General features: G+C 36.2%; 1 long non-coding RNA gene across 1 annotated transcript in view; it reads left to right on the forward strand.

Moving 5' to 3' along the window:
- The first annotated feature begins 247 nt into the window (after window positions 1-247).
- Window positions 248-23,785, forward strand: part of LOC134648401 (uncharacterized) — a 54,250-nt gene continuing 30,712 nt past the window's right edge. The window contains exon 1 of the long non-coding RNA XR_010096886.1: window positions 248-336. This is a non-coding gene — a long non-coding RNA (uncharacterized LOC134648401). The remainder of the gene's footprint in view (window positions 337-23,785) is intronic.

The raw sequence follows: 23,785 nt of genomic DNA on the forward strand, positions 1-23,785 counted from the left end.
ATTGTTAACCCACAACGTCTACAGATTTTTACATAAAGGTGATGTCCGGAATGGGAACTGCAGTATTTGGGAGGGGGAGCATCTCAATCTGTCAGTAACATTTGGATTGAGATTGCACCAGCCCGCAGCATTGCTGCAAGAAATGTCAGTTTTCTAGGACATCGGAACTGAGTTAGTCATTTGTGAAACAATACCGCAGACTCTAGACTCTGGCCTAGTGGGTGTGAAACCGATGGTCCTGGGTTCGAATCCCGGTAAGGGCATTTATTTGTGTGATGAGCACAGATATTTGTTTCTGAGTCATGGATGATTTATGTGTATATAAGTATGTATATCGTCGTCTAGTACCAATAGCTACAAGCTTTAATATAAACAAGATTTGCAGTTTGGGGCTAGGTTGATCTGTGTAAGATTTCCCCTGATATTTATTTATTTCATTATTATTTTGATAAGCACGATTTTCATCGAAGTCCGATCATCTCACGAGTTTATCAACATTTAAATAAAAGTCAACTCACTACAATGTTGTTTCCAAATTCAGTTAAGGTTTTTAAATTAAAGTTTAAGTAGTGGATGGGGTCTCGACGGCTGTATCTCTGGGCTCTGATTTTCACATACTCCAAATATTTTGGATTCCAGTACGTAACGTTTGGATGCTCAAAGTCAAGGTAGTATATCTATAAAAAATAGACAATAAGACATAACAAACAAGAGTTATAGGTGAACCAGGATCTATTGAGGGTGCGCCATGTTACGGAAATTTGTTGGTACTAATTTCTAGCAATGGCAACAATTTTCTCTATGATAGTTGTCAATATTGACAATGTAAACATTGCTTTGTCAAGTTTCGTGTGAATTATTATTAGACTGCAATAATCATACCGAAAGTTTTAGATTTTACAGAGAAAAAAGTTGTAAATAGTGTATATAGTTATTTATTGGAAAAAAAACGTGCGGGAGAGAAATTTCTTCCATTAGAAAACATAACGAAATTAGCATCTGAATTGACGGGTAAGTTTCAAACTTATGGACAAATGTCACTATAGTCAGGTCGTCACGATTTGGTTGATGTCTTGTAATCATTTGATTTGTGTATTAGGTGTATCGCATGCATCGGTATCACGGATTGCTAGCGAAGGGCGTTAGGGCGGAATTAAACGACCAAACCTAAAAAAAAGAAAACAAAAAAAAAGAAAATTGACTTTACGCTATTCATTTTATCTAAATCGAGTCAGCCATTTAAGCGTAAAAACCGAAGAAATATCCAAACATCAAACTTCGCACTTATTAAAGTTGTCGGAATAAAACAAAAATCATCTGCCAATTTCCATTGTCCCCACTATACAAATTGTTGCTATATAAAATTCAAAACGAGCGCCCTCTTGACAATACTCCCAAAGTTCTGGTTTACCTATACAAGAAAAAATAGGTAGGTAATTGACACAAAATACAGATCGTGGTAGCAGACGCAAATACACTAACGCATACCTTTTGTTAAAGCTTACTAATTAACAAAAATAAAAGTAACCAACGATGCCCGCAAGCCGCAATACACTTGCCTTTTGTATATGCGCAATATATATATATATATATATATTGCAGCGTAATTCTTATTTGCGATGTTAATGCAAGAAATGCTACCGGAATATTCGGACAAATAATATTTAGTAAGTAAGTCGTATAGTAATGACCATGTCTGAGCGCCATAGGTTAAGATAGGCAGAATACATACATACATACAGCATCTCCATAAAAAGTCAAATGTACAAATTACTGACCAGTTCCTTGCCGGTGAACATTGCTGCATAAACAACGACAAGCAGCATTGACATGGACCACATCTCTTACAATTATAACAGTCTACCAAAAGGAACCCAACCTATTAGGGCTATATTAGCAAAGTGTCCGTCCGTCACAGTTTCCAGTGCTGCAGTGATCACTCCATTTGATAAATCCACTAAAGTCAAATTAAATCTGAAATAATCTGTTCCGCTTTTCTAGTGCTGTTGACCGCGGTAATTCACGCTTTTTTAGGGTTCCCATGCCTAAAAGGAGACAGTCGGAACCCTATTGCTAAGCTTACATAGTACGTCTGTTAGGGCTCTATTACATTACGACGCGTCGAGTTGCGGAAACTATGCCCGCGAGAACTTATAACCTATTAACATAACCTATAGGGCTCTTATCAGGTTTCGGTTTCAGGGTAGGCCAGAAAGAATTTAAGCAAGCATTTAATAAAAAAGGTTGACTGCCTCATTACTACAAATTCTCTATTCTAAAAACTTTCAGTGTTGCCCTTGTTTATTGTTTATTGTTTATTTTATACATACTAGCACTTACAGATAAACCTTACGTGCTAATAGTGTTGTTAGTATTATTTATTATATTATATTATTGTATACATTCTAATATTATACAATTCAACATATTAATCTCTCTGTGATTACAACATATTAATCTCTATGTATACAATTCTATCAACTGTTTCATGTCGAACTATATCATAAAATAGGTCACTCATTTTTAACCGACTTCAAAAAAAGGAGGAGGTTATATATTATTATGTCATAATGAAATTACAATAAATTATTCTTATTATGTATGTATGTATGTCACATTATTAACTACTTTTTTATTACCAAATATTACACTACAATATAATCCAAACGAAATTTCAACATATTATCATTATTTCACAGTACAATATAATCTAATCTTACTTACGAGTGATCATTATCATTATGTCACAGATTCTACAATTGAGCTAGGGGTTACAATATTTTCCAAGTAGCGAGATGATGCACTTAAAAATTTAGTATCGGAGGAGAAGAAAATGTCAAGCTGCTTGTCACTGTCCAGTATGTCATTCATCAATTTCAACGCGTGGTGCAGTGGAGAGGAGGCAAGAGCGCGCGTGCGCGCCGGAGGGATGCCGAACAGATCGCGGCGGCGAGTACGGAGTTGTTTGTTTGATAAACGGGGAACGCGCAACGGTATTTGTGCTAACAGCTGGGAATTTGTTAATTGACCTCGTATTAAATGGAAAAAATATTTAATTAAGTATATGTTTCTTCGGGCTTCAAGGGAAGTATAGTTTACCATACCATATATGAAGAGCGTTGGATATAGGAAAGGGTATGCGCCGTATATTTTCTTATATAGAAATCGCACAAACGATTTTTGCACTCTTTCCAATAGCAGCACGTATTGTTGCTCATGGGGGCTCCAGATGATGGCATTCGTCTCCAGCTTGCTACGCACGTAAGCGTTATACAAGATGGTAATGGCGTGCTGATTGGTAAATGGTTTAGCTTGCCGAATGATGAATCCCAAACATCTTCTAGCGTCATTACCAATGTTGACTATGTGTGGATTAAATGTTAGTTGGGAATCAAACGAGACACCAAGGTCTTTAATTTCATTGGTTCGCTTCATGGATTCGCTCTGCAGAGTATATTGGTAGGTTATAGGCTGGCGAACTCGGGCATATGTCATTACCGAGCATTTGTCTTTGTTTAGGGTGAGGCTATTTTTTGATGCCCAATTACAAGTGGCCTCTCGTGGCATTAGAATGACAGCTGTCAAACCGGTAATACGTACAAAAAATCGTTGCTAGTATTTAATTAATAAACTTACATGCATCGTATTATATAGGCCCGAGTGGCCAACCATTGTGTAGAACATAACCTCACTGCCGTGCACCAACATTTTCACCATCGAAACCGTGAGTTTATACAATTTATGGCTAAAAAACGAATCTTACAATACCAAGACCACTAGACGCACACATACGCAAGCCAAAATAACGTTAATTACATTTTGAAAATATTTAACATCTACCGGCTACATCAATCAATCAATCAATCTTTGGGTAATATGGCTCCATCGATACTGTCGATGATTTCGCCAACGTCGAAGTGGATCCCTCGTGGGATCGAATTAATATTATTTGTAATAAATAAACTTCAGCCAGTGTACGGTATATAAAACTATAAAATTATGGCCTCTAGGGCTCTAGCCAGCCACGGTTAGAGGTAGAAATACCAAAGAAAGCCACTAAGTGCTCGTTCAGAAATCCTGCCCGCGTTTATGGAGCTAGTTAAAGAATCTACTTATTAAGCAAACGGACATTATGGAGAAATGCGCAAAATGTACTGAAAATATTCTAGAAAGACGTTTTCTCACTTGCTCGCGATGTAAAAAACTATTTCATGTGAAATGCACAAAAATTTCGGAAAAATTGTATGACCTAATGAGAGCAAAGGAATCCAAAAATTGGAAATGCAACGCTTGTGTTCATGTGCCTGAAAATGCAAATTCCTCTCTGACGACGTCATCTAGAGCAACGACATCCTATCCACGAAATGTACACACCCCTTCAAACTACGTGACGGAACGTGTTAAAATAAAACCAAACATACCAACAGAAAACTCTTTCGACTCACTACCATCGGATGAATCTAGTAACGAAGACTACTCATCAATCCTAAACAGAAGTTGTCCTGGAGACGGGTATAGTATAAAAGAAGAGTTAGAAGAATTGAAAATTAAAATAACTAAATTAGAAACGCAACTCCAAACAGCTGAAACGGAAATTGAAAATCTAGGGTTGGAAAATGTTGGCCTAAAAAAACAGCTTTTGGCATATGAGAAGAAAACTGAAAAATTAACACAAATATGTAAATCGACACCTACAAAACTCATCAAAGGACACAGAAGTATAAATAGGACAAGGCTAAATTTTACAGACGCAGAAACGTCGGAACAATCTAATATTGAACAGAACACGGACACTGTAAATAGGACAGAAGGAAACATAATGACGAATAATCAAAACATAGTGGAGATAACAAATACAAAGGTAGGAAATGTGACAGATTTAATTAAGTTGAACAGGGAGAACACACGGAAAAAGAAAAATGAGGAAGCAAACTGGAAAAATCCATCATATATGCATGCTACGTACTCAAGCTTTACTTCAAAAAAAAAAGTGATAATTTTTTGCGATCAACAAGGCAAGGGACTTCGGAAAGTACTACAAGATTTACTAGGAGACAACTATAATGTATCGGCTATTGTTAAGCCTAATGCACGTATTGAGCAAGTTTTATCTTCATGTGATATTATATGTAGAGACTTTACAATGTCAGATTTTGTACTGATAATTGGCGGATCAAATGACATGAACCCCTTTAGTTTTAATTCCACTCTTCTGAGTAAATTATCATTGCTTTCGAATACAAATGTGTTAATCGGAGAGATTGGGCACAATCAATATCTAAATGTACATAGTCTTAATGACTCGGTTCGTAAGGCTTGTTCTAGTTTTTTTAATACAACTTACGTAGCTTTTGAATATAATAATAACACACAAAGTCGAAAACGCACTGGTGGCTGGTTATTAAGGGAAATATTACGCATTGGTTACAAAAATAGAGTTACAGATAGCATAAATTCAAAAAATCAAATAGCAACAAATCACCCATGTACAAAACAAAAACAAAAATGTATTACTGAATTTTTCGCGAGTACGAATAAAATAAATATACAAAAACAAAATGTAGATAAAATACGGAAATGGCGAAACACCACAATTCCGCAAATGTTTGAAGCAATCAAATCTAAACAAGGCAGTGAAGCACAAAATGGAAAAAAATACTCATTGGTAAGTAAAAAACATCAAAACCAACAAACCTTTTTTCGAGCAGAAACATAAAAATATGTTTAAAAAGACACAAAATAACCTCGTCATATTGCATCTAAATACACAAAGCTTAAAATCAAAACAAGAACAATTAGAATTAACGCTGTATGAAAAGGATATCGATATCTGTTGCTTCACGGAAACATTTTTAAAAGATGAGGAAGTTGAAATCTTACAAATTGACGGTTATAAAAAAGTTGCTCATTTCTCACGCAAGTGGAAAAAACGGGGTGGAGTAGCAATCTATGCAAAACACGAAATAGAGTGTTGCGAGCTGGATTGGATAACCAAAATGTCGGTAGAACGTCATTTTGAATGTTGTGGGGCAACAGTGTGTGGTCTCAACTATCTGATAATATGTGTATATAGAACGCCAGATAGTAACCTCGACGTCTTTCTTGTAAACATAGAATTTCTTTTAAACAAGCTAGTGACAAGGCAAAGACACAGCTATAAAAATATTTTTATCGTGGGGGATTTCAATGTTAATATTCTTGAGAAAAACAATAAAACTGAACTTTTCCTAAATACTTTCCATTCCTACAAACTTCAGCCTAAAATCTCAGTACCAACTAGGATAACAACACATTCACTAACATGCATAGACAACATTTTCAGTAATGCAAAAAACTGTCAGGTAGAAGTGCTGGACCTGGGACTGTCTGATCATACTTGTCAGACTATTACGGTATATACGGTTCCAGCTGGCTTAGAATTTAAAGAACGGTATTGGTACATATATACGCGTAATCCAGATAAGTATTTGGAAATTTTTCTAAAATACATCTCTAAAATTAGCTTTGCAGACGTCTACTCCTCAACAGATCCAAATTATGCTTATAAAGCATTTATTGATACTTTCAGTCTTGTTCTTGACCTGTGCATACCGACTGAAAAAATTACAGTTACTCACAAAAAAAAGCCAAACTGGAAGACTAAAGGGATTGTTGTAGCTAGCAAACGGAAACGGCAACTATACTTGCAAACCCAAAAATCAGGGAATGAAATAGTCAAAAATGAGTACAAAAAATATTGCCGGATCATGAAAATGGTAACGAAGCAGTCGAAAAGAAACACAAATATAAACTATATTACCCAAAGTACGAATAAAAGTAAGGCTACGTGGCAAATAATAAAACAAAATACCTCACAAACAAACACAATAAAAAGTACAGTAGAGTCTATAAAGATAAACGATATGGTTCTGGAAAATACTCTTGACATTGCAAATACAGTAAATAAGTTCTTTATAAATTTTAATAATTCTAGTACACAAAATGACATTCAATATAAACCGCTGTCTCGGCCAATTTTAACTAGCATTTTTATGAGACCAACGACAAAAGAAGAGATCGTGAAAATTGTTAAAGAATTAAAAAGTAAGAATACCACTGGTCATGACCAAATACATATGAAAGTAATAAAAGCAAGTATTGAATACATAGCGGAACCCTTGACACATATAATCAATTTAACTTTAGAAAACGGTATCTTTCCGGACGATTTAAAGAAGGCGTTAATAAGACCTTTGCATAAAAAAGGATCCAAACAGGAATTAAACAATTATAGACCCATTGCTTTGTTGCCAAATTTTTCAAAAATATTTGAAAAAGTTATATTGCATCGCTTGACATCATTCTTTGACAAGTATAAAATATTAAACGCTAATCAATTTGGGTTTCAAAAAGGGAAAAACACAACCTTAGCCGTATTCAAAATTCTGCATCAGATATGGATAGATATGGACAAGAAAAAACCTTCATTCGGATTATTTATAGATCTGTCAAAGGCTTTTGACTGCGTAACTCACAACATTTTACTTAAACAGCTGGATCACATTGGGATACGGGGAGTTGCCTTAAAATTAATAGAAACCTATCTTGATAAAAGAACTCAAGTCACTGTATTAGATTCATATGACAGGACTACTAAAACAGTAAAACGAGTGCAGTCAGATTGTGAAATAAATCGACAAGGGGTACCGCAAGGCAGTGTGCTGGGACCACTATTGTTTCTGGTATATGTAAATGAGTTCCCCTTGATAGCTCACCACTTGTGTGTTATGTTTGCCGATGATGCCACTATCTTTGTCTCCGAAGAGAATGAGTCAGATATAGCCAACGAATTACATAATACCTTAACTCAGGTAATTGATTGGTTGTCTACTTTAAATCTAAATGTAAACCTAGACAAAACGAAAATTGTACAATTTCTAAATTATAAACAGGTATCAAAAAGTGTTAATGTAGTTATGAACAGTAAACAAGTTGAACAAGTAAATAGTACAAACTTTTTAGGAGTCACAATAGATAGCAACCTAAACTGGAAGCATCACATAGACAAAATAAATAAAAAACTAGCTAGCGCATGTTACGCATTATCAATATTGGCCAATATAACCTCAACTGATGTCGCAAAGAAGGCGTACTATGGAAATGTTTATCCTCACTTGACATATGGCATAATATTTTGGGGAAATTCGGTAAACGTTGAATCGACATTCATTCTTCAAAAAAGATGCATGCGTATAATATTTAAGCTTTGGCATCTGGAATCTCTTAGAGAAGTTTTTAAAGACAATGAAATATTAACTCTGACATGTATCTATATTTTGGAAATTTGTGTATTGGTTAAGGAACAAAATGACATATTTATGAAAAAAAGTGACTCAAAAAATAATATAAGATCGCAATATAAATATGATGTTTGTACAGTTAGGTCGTCTAGCTTTATACTAAGCAAGAGCACATATGTCTCAGGTATAAAAATATTTAATCACTTGCCTGAATATATTAAGGCCCAAGAGGGGATTAGATTCAAAAACAAGCTCAAGAAATGGCTGTTAACAAAAAGTTTCTATAATTTAAATGAATATTTTATGTACATAGACAATGAATCGTTATGATGTTATGTTATTGTTATTGTTTTTTGCATGCACTAGGTTAGTTTATAATTGTACGCCCGAAATGGGCAAGCTGATGGACTTTTTTGATATTAATAAGACCTATGTACCAGCTTTGACAATAAAGAAATCTTATCTTATCTTATCTTATCTCTATATCAAGCTGAAGTAACGTGGGATCACTGGGATCACTAATCGGGAGAGCTAATTTTAAATCATCAGCAAATAACAGACAGGTCGAGAACTTAATTTCTGCTGGTAAGTCGTTTATGAGAATGAGGAACATTAAGGGTCCCAGATTACTTCCCTGCCCAATACCAGAAGTGACCAAGAATGGGGAAGATCTATAGCCATTAAACTGGACGTACTGGTGCCTATCTGAGAGGTAACTGGCTAAAAACTGAAGTAGGTGTGCAGTAAATCCGGCCATAGACAGTTTTTTAAGTAAAATATCGCAATCCACTCTGTCGAATGCTTTTTGGAAGTCAAAGTAGGCAACATCTACTTGCCTTCTTTGATCCAAGTTATTAGCTATTAACGTGACAGTATTAATCAGGTTTGACGTAGTTGATCGCTTTTGCAAAAAACCGTGTTGCTCGTCACAAAACCAACCATTCAGCTGCTTTCTCGCTTGGGCATATATAATGGACTCAAATACTTTTCCGAATATCGATAATATTGCAATCGGTCTGTAATTATGTGTATCAGATTTGGATCCGGATTTGTGTATTGGTAGGACTTTTGATGTTTTCCAAACCGACGGGTATGCTTTATTTTTTAATGCCAGGTTGAACAAATAATTGAGTGGCTTGACAAATGCTTCACGGCAGTCCTTCACTACGAATTGAGGTATGCCATCGGGGCCCTGAGTAGACTTGGGTCGTAGACGATTGATAGCCGTGCGAATATCCGCATCATTAATATGGTCAATGCTAACGATCCGACCAATTTTATCTTGTGACTCTGCCGTAGCAGAAGTGCATGCTGCCGTTACATCCTTGTATACATAATAGAGAGAGGTTTTTTATTTTATTTATAGGTGGACATAAAAATTTCTCTATTTTTCTATTCCTACTATACCAAAAAAAAAAGATAAGAAAGCGGCGCTTACAAAAAAAAGTTTTTTTGTTGTGTTTTTAAGAGCGATATCGCCGGATTCATCTTATGAAGCGTAATGGGTCCAAAAGTTTTCATACAAACCTCAAACTCGGTACCTATAATCATAGAGAAAAATATACTACATATAAATAGCAAATAGACGGCCATTTGGGGCAAATTTTGTATCTGGGTGATTATCTCAACGATTTTTTTTTGCGGCGGAGCTGATAATGACAGTGTGGACTAATTGTTTCACAATGATATTTTTTTTCTGAAACCCTTGCACAAATTATTATCTTAAGCCAAATCGCAAAATGTTATAAAAGTTATTATTATTAATTAAAAAAATTTTTTCGCCGCAATTATAATTTTGGTGTAGTGTCCCGAATCCGTTTTTCTTGAATGATTTCTATAGTAGAACCATAACATCCATTGATTTAACTAAAACTTCACAAACTTTTACTCGTTATTAGTCTACGTATATTATAAGAAAATAAAAGTGAAGATTAGTACATGAATTGATACTCTAAACTAAGCATTATTAGTTGTCCTGGTAAAATAGTAAATTTTGGTGGTAAATATTGAAAACGAATTTTATAGTCGAACGAAACGCAACAAGGCTAACAAACGTGGAGTAACCTGTTAATTCAGGTCTGCTCCGGCACTGAGCGATGATGCACGTGTCGTATGACGCTGGATCTGTCCAGCAAACGCGTAAGTATCTAATTTTGGTGTATTAAAATACTTTTTAATGCAATTTTGGTGGTGTATCTAACTAATGACCGAAAAGTAGTTGTTTTTGTGTGAACTGTATTTAAAGCATGTTTATAGTTTCTAGTGAGTGATACGGTTTACTTTTAAATATACTTTTATGCAATGGTTCTAATTTTGGTGCATCGATTTTGGTGGTTTTGGTGGTAATTTGAAAACCACCAAAATTGCTTAATGCCACCAAAATTGATACTTATGAGCCATAACTAAGTAATTTTGTATTTGCTGTCATATATTTATATTTTGTATTCACAGCATTAATGACTAAGTGCATTGATTACCAGTAAAAAATAAATACTTTACAATAAAACAAAATTTCACTTTTTGTAATTGCACTGACTTTAACCTACATTATTTGATAGTGTAATGTTTTCATCTACCCTCAACTAACTTAAGGAGACATTTGAGGGTAGATTTCGTTTACTTTTATTGAAATACCTAAAGATACAGACTATAATAGGGATGGTGGCCAGTAAATCTAATTTTGGTGGCAACCAAATTATTAAAATCATAATATCTCTAAAACTACCATGTATAATGAAAGGCCATTACTACACAATATCGATTGTGACTAGTTACGTATTATCGATACATAATTTAGATATAAACTACAAAAATAAAAAATCCCACCAAAATTAGGTAAATTTTGGACCTGTTGAAATTCACCCATCTATAGTTTATTTTTAAGCTTAGTTTTTAATTTTAGTTTGTAATTTTTTTAAAGGCTTTTTATTGTTTCTTATATACTAATTGTTTTAAAATAAATTCAGCTTTCTATTATGACAATGCTCTATCAAATCATAAAGAACATGTCAAACGTGAGTCGGAAAAAAATAAAACATTGTAAATATTGTGTGATGGTATGGAACCCCTAGGGCGCGAGTCCAAATCGCACTTGGTCGGTTTAGTTACGCGTGTGCGCACATCCACAATTACCGCTTTTATATTCATCATTTTTAGGGTTCCGTAGCCAAATGGCAAAAAACGGAACCCTTATAGAATCGTCATGTCTGTCTGTCTGTCCGTCTGTCTGTCCGTCTGTCTGTCCGTCCGTATGTCACAGCCACTTTTCTCCGAAACTATAAGAACTATACTGTTGAAACTTGGTAAGTAGATGTATTCTGTGAACCGCATTAAGATTTTCACACAAAAATAGAAAAAAAATAATAAATTTTTGGGGTTCCCCATACTTCGAACTGAAACTCAAAAAATTTTTTTTCATCAAACCCATATGTGTGGGGTATCTGTGGATAGGTCTTCAAAAATGATATTGAGGTTTCTAATATCATTTTTTTCTAAACTAAATAGTTTGCGCGAGAGACACTTCCAAAGTGGTAAAATGTGTCCCCCCCCCCTGTAACTTCTAAAATAAGAGAATGATAAAACTAAAAAAATATATGATGTACATTACCATGTAACCTTCCACCGAAAATTGGTTTGAACGAGATCTAGTAAGTAGTTTTTTTTTATACGTCATAAATCGCCTAAATACGGAACCCTTCATGGGCGAGTCCGACTCGCACTTGGCCGCTTTTTACTTCATTAATTTTTAGATTACAAAGTGAACACCTATAATATTTTGAGATAAAATTCGCATTGCAGAATGGCATCATTAAAATGCGAATTCACTATTAAATGGCCATAAATTGAGTTGCAATTAGTATTTATCACTAAAATCATCTATATAGTTATAGAGCTCATGATATTAAACGTTTTATTTAAATGTGTTTCGCGTGGATTAGCCAGATTTTATAACCTGTTCAATTATTTGAAAATTCTAGATCAAAACTATATTACAGGTTTAACTATAAACTTAATGACCGTCATTTGTTTATCTATATATATAAATGCAAGTGTCCTGACTGAATGACTGACTGATTCATCAACGCAGAGCCGAAACTACAAAAGATAGAAAGTTGAAATTTGCACACCAGGTTACAGTTGTAAAGTGTACAAGAGATAAGAAGCGATTTTGAGAAATTCAACCCCTAAGGGGGTTAATCTATTATAATTATTGCTATCATGTCATGAGTAACTATTGCCATAACCAAAGACAATATTTTGAGAAAAGTATCTATAAGATCAAAAACCATAAGTAAAGCCTGACCAGTAATATATGATCCCATCAAAAACGCAATTCTTCTACTACAAAAAACAAACAAATAATTTTAATTCATTCATTACATCTCAAAACTGTTTTGTAGTAGAAGAATTGCGTTGCGAGACTTGCATCTTTTTACATGTAATGTTTTTGATGGGATCATATATCAGGTCAGGCTTAACTTATGGTTTGTGATATTATAGATACTTTTCTCAAAATATTGTCGTTAATTTTGGCAATAGTTACTCATGACATGATAGCAATAATTAAAATAGATAAACAAATGACACGGTCATTAAGTTTATACTAGTTTATAATTAAACCTGTACTTAATATAGTTTTGATCTAGAATTTGCAAATAATTGCACAGGTTATAAAACCTGGCCAATCCACGCGAAACACATTAAAATAAAACGTTTAATATCATGGCCTCTATATAGATGATTTTAGTGATAAATACTAATTGCAACTCAATTTATGGCGATTTTAATAGTGATACTATCGCATTTTAATGATACCATATGCAATGCGAATTTTATCTAAAAATTATATAGTTATTCACTTGTAATGTAAACATTAATGAAGTAGGTAAATAATGCTAAATATATAAAAGCAGTAATTGTGGATTTGCGAGCACGCGTAACTAAACCGGCCAAGTGCGATTTGGACTCGCGCCCTAGGGGTTCCATACCATCATACAATATTTACAATGTTTTATTTTTTCCGACTCGCGTTTGACATGTTTTTTATGATTTGCTAGAGCATTGTCGTAATAGAAAGTTGAATTTATTTTAAAACAATTAGTATACAAGAAACAATAATAAGCCTTTAAAAAAATTACAAACTAAAATTAAAAACTAAGCTTAAAAATAAACTATAGACAGAAAATTAGCCCCAAATTGCCGTCTACTTGCTACTATTTATATGTAGTATATTTTTCTCTATAATCATACCGAGTTTGAAGTTTGTATAAACTTTTGGACCAATTACGGTTCATAAGATGAAGCCGGCGATACCGCTCTTGAATACACAAAAAAAACAACGGGTTGCACTCAGGGAGTCCCGGCAGAAGTGAAAACTCAATCACTATTGCAAAATCTCTGCAGCACTATGTATAATTGAGGTTAACGCCATCTAGCGTTATTTCGTCGCATTACTTGAATCCCCTAAGCAGATCCCTGTAAGTACTCGAGTTATATTAATACCAGTTAGATCGAAACTCACTATATGGCATTTTAATCATTAAAGAAAAACTCAATGACATTGAAGTAGGTAACAATTTTTCGATCAGGTCACGTGTCCGTCTTACGGTCACGTGACACCTGTTACGAGTTTAACATCTTTTCCTCATCACAAAAAGTGCACAGCACTGCTAAAGAAGTTTTCACTTCAAAAAACCTCTCTCTGTTAAGTACAAGGGCAACACTAAACGTTTTTAACCGACTTCCAAATCTAAAAGGAGGAGGTTATCAATTCGGTTGTATGTTTTTTTTTTATTTTAATTTTTTTTTTTTTTATGTTTGTTACTCCATATCTTCGTAATTACTGGACCGATTTTGAAAAATTTTTTTTTGATTGTATGTACATGCATACAGATTGGTCCCGTTTTTGTCAAAACCCAGTTCTGATGATGGGATCCATGAGGAATCGAGGGAACTCCTCAAATCTTAAAGGCATACATATAGTGATTTTTGTGTTTTTATCAACAAATCAAGCATATACATTCAAAAAAGTGACATGTGATGAAGTGGAATTGCTGATGATGATCAGAACGGAACTCTTCAACGACGCATAGTACACGATTTGTCCTCTTCGTTATGTTTGTTAAGCAAGTTAAGTTTATAAGCCACATTTTTGTCAAGCTCGAGTTCTGATGATGAGATCCATAAGGAATCGAGGGAACTTCTCAAATCTTAAAGGCATGCGTATAGAGATTTTTGTATTTTCATCAAAAAATTAAGCATTTTCATTAAAAACTGTCGCATTTGATGCAGTGGAAATGCTGATGATGATCAGAACAGAACTCTTCAACGACGCATAGTTCACGTTTGGCGATTTGTCCTCTTCGTTATGTTTATTAAGCAAGTTAAGTTTTTAAGCCACATTTTTGTCAAGCTCGAGTTCTGATGATGGGATCCACGAGGAATTGAGGGAACTCCTCCAATCTTAAAGGCATGCGTATAGAGATTTTTGTATTTTCATCAGAAAATCGAGCATTTTCATTAAAAACTGTCGCATTTGATGAAGTGGAACTGCTGATGATGATCATAACGGAACTCTTCAACGACGCATAGTACACGTTTTGTGATTTTGAATTTCGATTTTGACTTGGACTGGGCCCCGGACTCCGGACTCGGACCCGTACTCGGACTCGGACCCGGATTCAGATCCGGACGCGGAGCCGGAGCTTGACCCGGAAAACCACTATGATACCTAAATTAAATAAACCACTATGATTACCATGTAATGTATACATATTACCAAATAAAGTATAAGCGAAGTTAAGTGGGTTAGGCTAGTAGTTAGAGAAGTCGGTTTTTTCTATTAAAGATTATTAGAATAGAGAATCCCACCAAAAACATTTTCATGTAAAATGTTGCCAAGACGAAACCATAAGGCTCGCACTGACAAAAAGTTATCAGATATCTTGTAGAGCCAAGCTTCTAACTCTACAGGCCCTACCTTCACAGACTCTACACCTTAGTCAAAATATGTGGCTTGACCGTTTCGTCACATGGGCGTAAGGTGAAATATGTAATCACTATGCATTATTTTTTATTATAAAATAGTTTTTGTAATAATGAAACGGCCAAGCCACATATTTTGACTAAGGTGTAGAGTCTATGAAGGTAGGGCCTGTAGAGTTAGAAGCTTGGCTCTACAAGATATCTGATAACTTTTTGTCAGTGCGAGCCTTATGGTTTCGTCTTGGCAACATTTTACATGAAAATGTTTTTGGTGGGATTTCACATCTTTTTGTAAGTTGCTTATGACAATCTTCTGATTTAAAGGGTTGCGGGTGATTTACTATTAAAAATCCTGAAATACGTACTTGGGGGCCATCTTTTACATACAATCTGCTTTTTTACTGATTCCCCATACAAACTTCGACCCCCTTTTTCCCCTAACGCCTTTTTCCACCCCTTTTCACCCTTACGGGGTGATTTTGGGGATGAAACTATTTTATATCCTTCCCCATAACAATAACTATCTACATACCAAATTTCAACTAAATCGGTTCCGCGGTTATCGATTTCCCATACAAAATTCCACCCCCCTTTTCACCCCCTTAGGTGCTAATAATTTCAAGTTTTTGATTTTTTTTGTTGTTTGTGGACTAATACTATCTCACATACCAAATTTTAGCTTCCTAGGACTTCAGGAAGTACCCTAGAGGTTTTGATGATCAACAGTGAGTGAATGAGTCAGTGACGAAATCAGGGTTTTTTAGACATTAATAAAATGCAAAGTATAAGAGCTATGCAATTGAAATTTTTTATGCTTAATAAGTCCACTATTGACATCATATCCCGAGAGTTTTGTTTATCTGGTATAATCCAAACCCAAGTTAAGAAGGTACAAAAAAAACGACGAAGCGCTTCGAGAAAAGGTAGGTAGTGCCCTTGCGCTTCGCTCGTCTTGGCGGGGGTACTACCGTGCCCCCAGATTTGTAGTAACAAGGCAGTCAATCTTTTGTTATTAAATGCTTTCTGGGTTACCCTGAAACCGAAACCTGATAAGAGCCCTATAGGTTATGTTAATAGGTTATAGGTTCTCGCGGGCTTAGTTTCCGCAACTCGACGTGTCGTAATAGAGCCCTAACAGACGTACTATGTAAACTTAGCAATAGGGTTCCGACTGTCTCCTTTTAGGCATGGGAACTTGGGAACCCTAAAAAAAGCGTGAATTACCGCGGTCAACAGCACTAGAAAAGCGGAACAGATTATTTCAGATTTAATTTGACTTTAGTGGATTTATCAAATGGAGTGACCACTGCAGCACTGGAAACTGTGACGGACGGACACTTTGCTAATATAGCCCTAATAGTCGTGGTTGGGTTCCTTTTGGTCGACTGTTATAATTGCAAGAGATGTGGTCCATGTCAATGCTGCTTGTCGTTGTTTATGCAGCAATGTTCACCGGCAAGGAACTGGTCAGTAATTTGTAAATTTGACTTTTTATGAAGATGCTGTATGCTGTATGTATGTATTCTGCCTATCTTAACCTATGGCGCTCAAACATGGTCATTACTACGGCTTACTTACTAAATATTATTTGTCCGAATATTCCGGTAGCATTTCTTGCATTAACATCGCAAATGAGAATTACGCTGCAATATATTTTTTTTTGCGCAAATACAAAAGGCAAGTGTGTTGCGGCTTGCGGGAATCGTTGGTTACTTTTATTTTTGTTAATTAGTAAGCTTTAACAAAAGGTATGCGTTAGTGTATTTGCGTCTGCTACCAGGATCTGTATTTTGTGTCAATTACCTACCTATTTTTTCTTGTAACTCTTGTTTGTTATGTCTTATTGTCTTTTTTTTATAGATATACTACCTTGACTTTGAGCATCCAAACGTTACGTACTGGAATCCAAAATATTTGGGGTATATGAAAATCACAGCCCAGAGATACAGCCGTCGAGACCCCATCCACTACATAAACTTTCATTTTAAAACCTTAACTGAATTTGGAAACAACATTGTAGTGAGTTGACTTTTATTTAAATGTTGATAAACTCGTGAGATGGTCGGACTTCGATGAAAATCGTGCTTATCAAAATAATAATAAAAAAAATAAATATCAGGGGACATCTTACACAGATCAACTATGGGTGCTAGGCGACGATATACATACTTATATAGATAAATACATACTTATATACACAAAAAAACCCATGACTCAGAAACAAATATCTGTGCTCATTACAGAAATAAATGCCCTGCCGGGATTCGAACCCAGGACCATCGGTTTCACAGGCAGGTTCACTACCCATTAGGCCAGACCGGGCGGTCGTATAAGTCTGCGACTCTCTTAGTAAGAGCCTCTAGAATCTGCGGTATTGCTTCACAAATGACTAACTCAGTTCCGGTGTCCTAGAAAATTGACATTTCTTGCAGCAATGCTGCTGCAATATCAATCCAAATGTAACTGACAGATTGAGATAAATAAATAAAATAAATAAATAAATATTATAGGACATTATTACACAAGTTGAGTAAGCCCCACGGTAAGCTCAAGAAAGCTTGTGTTGCGGGTACTCAGACAACGATAGATATAATATACAAATACTTAAATACATAGAAAACGACCATGACTCGGGAACAAATATCTGTGCTCATCACACAAATAAATGCCCTTACTGGGATTCGAACCCAGGACCGCGGCTTCACAGGCAGGGTCACTACCCACTAGGCCAGACCGGTCGTCTATATGCTCCCCCACCCAAATACTGCAGTTCCCATTCCGAACATCACCTTTATGTAAAAATCTGTAGACGTTGTGGGTTAACAATGATATGTTGTCGTGCTCATTTCAAAACGGGGTTTTATGATTACTTTACAGATGACGGTCAATGTATATGAGTTCCTGAGCAATGAGTATCGCCCCAGCATGTTCGTCATGCATTTCAAGCTTTGCGATTGGTTTTCAGATCCTAAATATGCCATGTTTGAGCAGTTCACCGCGAAATATTTTAACGCATCATCTTGTCCTTTTCCAAAGGTAAAGAAGCGTCTTTATATTATGTCATAAAATTCTTAGCCACTTACGCAACATCGTTCGGCTTGGCCACGACATTGCACGACTTGCGACGGCGGCAACCATAGGTTGGAGCGAGACACAGCGATCGGAGCTTTCGTCCCCACCTATGGTTGCCGGCGCCGCCGTCTCAAGCGTTTCGGAGAGCCTAGGTCTCCATTTCCAAGCACTGGACCGGTGCTGAGGCACGTACATACGCTCTACGTAAAATTCAGTGGCGAGCGCCCAGAGGCGTTTGAGGCGGGGCGTGCAGCGTGGCGTCGACCGTCCAAGGGTTAACACGCGTCCTGCGATTTTTTGGTGAAATTACGCAGCATACTACATAGGCGAACAACACACGAATGCGAAGCGAAGCGATGCGGCGCGGGGTGAATCAATCCTTTGATACCTATAGAAGTGTCCTACGTGGGCGAACTCGTTGCGAACGCGAACGCCGTGGGCCCGCCGCGCCGCGTCGCGTTCGCGAGTTGATCGCTTACGTAAGGCCCAAGATACACTTGTAAGTTTACTTACGTAGTAGGGACACAGCTATACTACAGAATGAGACATGAATATCGTTATCTCATTCTAACATATAGTTTTGTCCCTACTTACGTATGTAAAAATTACAAATGTATCTCAGGCCTAAGACGCAGAGCTGTCATGCAACTAATTTCGTAATAGTGACGTGAAAACTTAGTGTCGCGAAAATGCGTCCGCTGTGCGGACGTGTAGCTTCGATGCTGATGGGGCCATAGTCACTACGATACTGTGAATTTCACGACACTAATTATTTCACGAGATTACTTTCGAATATATCGAAACTACTTTCGTGAAACTGATTTCAACACGCATGACACTAATTTCGTAATGTAAATCCCGCTTAAGTGTAAGGCCTGAGTGGACGCTCGAGTTGGGCGTGCAGCGGGGCGGAGCGTGAGGCTTGCATGTTAAACAAATGCAAACGTATAGGAGCGGCCTTAGTGCACGCTGCTCAAATTACTCCTGATCCCGACGCCAGCCACGCTGCACGCCCCGCCGAACGCTCCGCTTCGAGCGTCTACTCAGGCCTTACACTTAGGCTTCAGTCGATTATAAGTATTACAACCGATATTTTAACAATTACTTACTTTTCAGGGAGAATATAATTTTTTAAACTGCTCTATTCCGAATCTGCCGATGCTCTCGACGTTCCCTTTGCAGAAGGGTCGCCTATTTTACAGTTTTGAGAGCGGCAGCGAGCGTGTGGGAGAAGCATTCGTGGATGTAGTCATCAAACATAAGTTCATATAAAAAATACAATAAAGCAGGGGTCACCAATTAGTTTATTTAGTGGGCCCGGTTTAAAAAAAACCCATCGCGGTCCGTTTCTAATTGAGTTTATTAAATAAGTAAAAAAATAATATAGGTACGGATCCGGAACGTAGTCCGCCATTTGGTGACCCCTTTACTAAAGGATGCATTCGGATGGGCAACTAACTACAGCTGCATTACGTTGCGGCGATGACGCGGCCGCTGTCACTGTCAATATCCTGAATTAAATGAGTGAAGTTTCCTGCCGCAATGCTGCCGCGATTACAACGTTCAATCAGTCACCGTCAGTCATTTTATCAAGGAAATTGACAGTAACAGCGCCGGCGTTAACGTTGCAGCAGTACTGCCGTGCAATACTTAAACAACAGTAAGTGCAAAAAGTGAGTTTCGAGAAAAACGCAAAAAACCCTTTCAAACCGTTTTTTTTGGTGGTCTCGATGATACGTGAATACTTTATTGTAATTTATCAATTATTGAATAAATTATTGCTATTTTTCAAAATTTTACAGTTTTACTGTACCCTAGGAAAGAAGTAAAAACACAATAAATGCAGAATAAAATGCAGTAAAAAAGCGGATTACTGTAAACAACCCTCGTACACTAATAGCTACTTGGATTAATTGCAAGCTAAAGTACAGTATTTATAACTATTTACTGTAATTTACTTAGTATATATATTGATTAAGTTCTGCGAGACACCAACACGTGGTACAAATAAGGTATGTTTATAAATACTCATACTCATACTAATACTTTATTGATAATTATAAATTACAGGTCAGGCTTATATGATATACATGGATTCTATGCCCTAGTGTCCCACTGCTGGGCAAAGGCAATTGTATTACACTTAGGAAATTAAAATAAGTATCTCTTACTAAATAAGTACTTAGTTGTAATTAGTTGACTTTTCTCCATGGCACTTAATCCTTATAAGTGGAAACTTATTATTAATCAATTTATAGAACTGCGTTATGCAATTAATAACAGACCTAAGGATGGTTTTTGAGAGCTCTCGATCTTTGGAAATATCTCATCATCATCACGCGTGACTCATGACAGCCTGTTTTGAATATCTGTAATTATTAGTCAAACTTCTAATTACGTAGCATTATAAAAATGATAATGATATAGGCATAATATGTATGAGCAAACTTTGATACATGTTTCAATGACCTAGCTGAAATTAACTGTTTTCTTTAGAGGGGTACCTCGCTATTACAGACTTAAGGTATGTTAGACCAACCAAAAATTGAGTAACTATCTACATGACTTTATTAATTATCACGAGTTGCCTAAATAATTTGCGTGCCAATAATAAACAAAAATTAGTTTGTAATTTATTCTGGTTACGGAATAATAAAATTACCCACATAATATTTATTTAATTATATGGTTGGATAGGTAGGTACATCACAAGTTATGTTTTAAAGTAAACTACTATGTATTTATTTTTGTCATTTCGGCCAAGGCGCGCCTTGAAAAACAATAATTATTATTTATCAGACGAAAGCTAGCTTAACTCTTGTTATTGAAGTAAATCGCACTTATTCATCCTCTCTCTCTTATTATATAATCGCTGTCACGAATGCAGTAAATACATTTGAAAATATCCAAACGACAGTTTAAATCACAGTAAAAGTGAGCTTATAGTACTGTACTTTAGGTTGTATTTTGCTCTCTTATTTACGACTGTTCGACTACTTAAATTATAGTGAGGAATATTATTACTGCATTTTAATTAGTAATTATGCTGAAAATACAATAACATTTCAAACACAGTACATACAAATATTTTAGAACATTTATATTGTACTGCATTTTAAACAGTTTCTGGCGTAAGCATTAACTTCCCTTTACTAGTTAATTTAGGATTATCGTGACACCTTTACTGTATTTTAATCAGTAAAGTCTCAAAATTCACAGCCGACAACTTTATTACGGCAGTTTAGTTAGTTTTACGTCAATAATTTACCAAATTCTTCTGATTTACTGTACATGGATGATTCGATTTTTATATGTTCCCATTGTCATAATCGCACGTGGACTATATACATGTGTGCGTCTTGACATGGTGGTCCAAGATCAAGAAAAAACAAAAAATCGCAAAAGTAGCACTTAGTACTGCACGGCAGAGTAATTCTCAATTCTGCAATAGTAATGCAGCTGCGCTGCAGCTGTTATCTGATTGTCAACTTACAGCAACTTACAGCAGCAGCAGCATGTAGTCCCTACAATATAAATTCTTAAATTTGATAAGTAACCAGTCGTATCACAACATACACTCAATCACAGACACATACACATACACATACACGAACACAAACACGTGCACGCAAAGTAAACACACACACACGTTACGCATGCACATAGCTACATTGTATAAAATGTAATTTTACTCCCTTTTCTTTGCTTAAATATATTTGTAATCTCTGGTTTCGTCTTAGTTATTGCATGTTAGCTGTATGTATTTCTGTGGACATATGTTATAGTCTGTGCGGAAAGAGAAGAGTCGTGCTGGAATGTATGGGGCCCGATACATTCCACGACTCTTCTCTTTCCGAACAGACTCTATTGGCTTTGTTTTCTGTATTGTGCTATGTATTACTTTTTGTATTGCTGTTGATGCCCCAAATAAAAAAAGTAAAAGATAACATTACTATTGAATAATGAAAATAAACTAGGTACTACGAGTACTAGGTAAGGTCAACGTGGTTAATTCCGTCATGGGGCCTATTCCGTCTACTTGCGTTTTTCTCAAACAACGAAAAAAATTGATATTTTCATCGACAAAGCAGCGATTTCTTTTAGTTTCAGCAATCTAAAGCAGATGAGCTTTTTTCCGACGATTGATAATCAAAGAAATATACGCTCGCGGACGGAATATACCCTATGACGGAATTAGCCACATTGACCTTAACTTAAAATATCTGGGAGAGATCTTTTTGATGGGATCTCATCTCTTTTTGTAGGTAGTCTTTCTTTCCGGGTACTACTTACTTCTTGTACGTCAGCTACCACTTTTCTCAAAGCTCATACCTACTCATACCCATCCCGCACTATACTTACGAGTATCAGTTCTTAAATCTTTAAAACCTGACTGATATTGCAATATTTTTAGGTTTTTTATGGCTTGATAAGCTGAACACTACTTATGTTTAAAATTTGACGCTTGTGGGTATGCTAGAAGTACCTTAGAATTATGATTATCGTGAGTGTGTCACTGTCGAAATTAAGGAAATTTGACGTACAATAATTCTTAAACTACAAGCTCAAATTGAATGTTTTTGAGAATATATCTAAAGCGTGTTAAGCCCTATATGTCACTGAAAATTCAGGGTTCTAGCTTTAGCCAGCACAAAATTACAGGACGTCGAAAATGGACTGAATCGCTTCGAGAAAAGGATGGTACGGCCGTGCCTCTTTGTTTTGCTCGACTTGGCGGGGGCACTGCCGTGCCCCCAGATATATCATTGCCAAGAGGGCGCTGTTATTCTCCCGTATAGGGTGACAGTTCAGTATAGTATGAAAAAATTAGTTCCAGTGAAATTCCACAACATCGTGCGTGATTATATATTCCTGACTTCGATCAACACGGGCTTCCGACACGTTCCTGGTCAGGCTTTATCACAGACAAGACATCCTCTAGACTGAGCATAGTAGCGCTACCCCCTCTGCCACAAATATATGGTAGTTTTACTCCATTTTCGAGTCAAAGTGTCTTTGTGTGACGTCTGCGTCTTTGAACGGACCAATCACGGCACGGGACTCGCTCACCTCGTCCCCCGCACCCCAGTATTTTTGGCAGCATCGGTTTCATGAAATAATTGTTATAAACTCCGTCTAGAGGATTTCTAGTCTATGGGTTTTATACATATCCAAAAGTCATCATCATCACCATCGTCCGAACGTTTGTCCCGGGTTTTTGCCAATGCTATTCACACCTATTTATATCTAGAACTATCACAGAAATAAAACAAAACAAAACACAGAAAACAAATGAACGCGCGAAAAGAATTCCCCGCGAAGCAAATCAGTCAGGTTGACACCCGGGCGGACAAGTATTTACGACGGGGGATGGGAAAAGTTTTAAAAACTAACCACTTTTCATTTCCAACGCAATCTACGGGGCACGACAAATGGACTTGGGACATGAC

The sequence above is a fragment of the Cydia amplana genome, chromosome 5, assembly GCF_948474715.1.
Source record: "Cydia amplana chromosome 5, ilCydAmpl1.1, whole genome shotgun sequence".
In the NCBI taxonomy this organism is placed as follows: domain Eukaryota; kingdom Metazoa; phylum Arthropoda; class Insecta; order Lepidoptera; family Tortricidae; genus Cydia; species Cydia amplana.